Source organism: Miscanthus floridulus, chromosome 16 (assembly GCF_019320115.1).
Source record: "Miscanthus floridulus cultivar M001 chromosome 16, ASM1932011v1, whole genome shotgun sequence".
Lineage (NCBI taxonomy): Eukaryota > Viridiplantae > Streptophyta > Magnoliopsida > Poales > Poaceae > Miscanthus > Miscanthus floridulus.
Window position 1 is genome coordinate 5878726 of NC_089595.1, and position 2751 is coordinate 5881476.

Sequence of the window (2751 nt, forward strand, 5' to 3'; positions counted from 1 at the left end):
CTACAATTGTTACATAGCTCATTTTCCCATTTGAGAAAGTTTTATCAAACACTAGTCATAAATTCTTGAATCTCATATAGACTTTCTAAAACTATGTCACACACTTGTGAAATTTGAAACATATATTAAACATATTACAATGTGAAGTCATAACATATTACATAATATCCATCTCTAAAACATAATATATTAAACATGCCTCGTTGTATCACGTGGGCATAACAGTGAATTTCTTCTTGACGTATGACCCTTGGTTATGATCTTATCGTAACCATGGAGTGTCTTCATCATTTAACATGATGCTGGGATCTTTCTTCACTATGAAGGGTGGAATTCGGATATTTCTTTCATAATCTTCTGACATGTTTTTCTTGTCTTCAATTCCCGCTATATTTATTTTCCTAGAAAGAACTATGTGGCGCTTTGGCTCATTGATCATTGAGTTGATGTCTTTGTTTTTTCCTCTCTTTGATTTTGTAGACATGTCTTTCACATAGAACATCTGACTCACATCGGCAGCAAGGAAGAATGGTTCGTCTTTGTACCCAATATTGTTGAGGTCCACTGTTGTCATTCCATACTCTTTGTCGACTGTTACCCCTCCTCCGGTCAGCTTTACCCATTGGCACCGGAACAAAGGGACTTTAAAATTAGGTGCGTAGTCTAGTTCCCATATATCTTCTATGCGGCCATAATATGTTTGTATATTCTCATTTGGATCTATGCCATCTATGCAAACACCACTATTTTGATTGGTGCTCCTTTTATCTTGGGCAATTGTGTAAAATATATTCCCATTTATCTCGTACCCTTGGTACGTGAGGATATGCCACGATGGTTGCCTAGCCAACAAAAACAGTTGCTCATCAATATTGTCATCGCCTTGGCATTCTTTTCGCACCCAACCACTGAAACTTTCCATGTGCTGACGCCTAATTCAAGCTTCAGTCTTCCCTGGAAACTTAGATCGTAAGAACTCCTTATGTATCTCGATGTACGGATGCACCAATGATGAGGTCTGAAGAACTGTGTAGTGTGCTTTATTGAAATAATTGTCTTCCATGCCAATATATGTTTTCTTCCCTAAAGTTCCTTTACCACCGAGTCTCCCCTCGTGTCACGATTTAGGAACGCTAATCGGGGCAAGGTCGGGAATAAAGTCAACACAGAACTCAATGACCTCCTCTGTTCCATAGCCCTAGGCAATGCTTCCTTTAGGCTTAGAATGTACTTTCACATATTTTTTCAAGACTCTCATAAACCTCTCGAAGGGGAACATGTTATGTAAGAGCACAGGTCCAAGAATACTAATCTCCTTCACCAAATGAACTAGGAGGTGTGTCATGATATTAACGAAGGATGGAGGGAACACCAACTCAAAGCTGACAAGACATTGAACCACATTATTCTGTAGAGTAGCTAGTTTCACTGGATTGATTGCCTTTTGAGAAATTGCATTGAGGAATGCACATAGCTTCACGGTGGCTAGACGTACATGTGGAGGTAGAATTCCTTTTAAAGCAACTGGAAGCAATTGCGTCATAAGCACGTGGCAGTCGTGGGACTTTAAGTTTAGGAATTTCTTCTCTGACACATTTATTATACCCTTTATATTGGAGGAGAATCCCGATGGGACCTTGATGCTGCTTAGACATTCGAACATGCTGTCCCTCTCTTCTTTGCTAAGCATGTAACTAGCAGGACTTAAGTAATGACATCCATCATCTATCTTCTCTGGATGAAGGTTGTCTCATTCTTTCATGCCCTGTAAGTCCTGACGTGCTTCAAGTGAATCCTTTGGCTTCCCGTACACACCCATGAATCCTAACAGGTTCACACAAAGATTCTTTGTTAGGTGCATCACGTCGATTGCGTTGCGGACCTCTAGAACTTGCCAATAGTGTAGCTCCCAAAAGATGGACTTCTTCTTCCACATGGGTGCGTATCTCTTAGCATCTTTGGAAACAGATTCGCTGCCTTGTCCCTTTCCAAATACTACTTTCACATCCTTGACCATTGCGAGTATATCTTCCCCGGTTCGATTATGAGGATTCTTTCGGTGGTCTGGCTTACCTTTAAAATGCTTACCTTTCTTTCTTACTTGGTGATTCAAAGGAAGGAATCGACGATGGCCAAGGTACATGACCTTTCGACATCTTTTCAAATATATACTGTCAAGGTTATCAAAACAATGTGTGCATGCATTATATCATTTGTTTGTCTGACCTAAAAGATTACTTAAAGCAGGCCAATCATTTATTGTTACGAACAACATTGCTCGTAGGTCAAAGTGTTCTTGTTTGTACTCATCCTAGACACGTACATCTGGTTTGTTCCATAAAACTAGAAGTTCTTCAACTAATGGCTTTAGATAGACATCAATATCGTTGCCAGTTTGCCTCGGACCTTGGATGAGGATCGACATCATAATGAACTTTTGCTTCATGCATAACCATGGAGGAAGGCTGTAGATACATAGAGTAACTGGTCAAGTGCTATGACTAGTGCTCTGCTCCCCAAAAGGATTCATACCATCTGTACTTAAGGCGAACCTTAAGTTTCTAGCCTCATTTGCAAACTCCGGAAATTCCCTGTCTATCGCTCTCCACTATGACCCATCAGCTGGGTGTCTCAGCATATTGTCTACCTTACGGTCTTCTTTATGCCACCGCAACAACTTTGCATGGTCTTTATTTCTGAACAAACGTTTTAAGCGTGGTATTATAGGAGCATACCACATAACCTTGGCAG

At 40.3% G+C, this 2751-nt stretch overlaps 1 pseudogene; it reads right to left on the reverse strand.

Annotated features, from left to right (window-relative positions):
• Window positions 1-208: 208 nt before the first annotated feature.
• LOC136510188 (uncharacterized) lies at window positions 209-2473 on the reverse strand (annotated as a pseudogene).
• Between the last annotated feature and the right edge of the window lie 278 nt (window positions 2474-2751).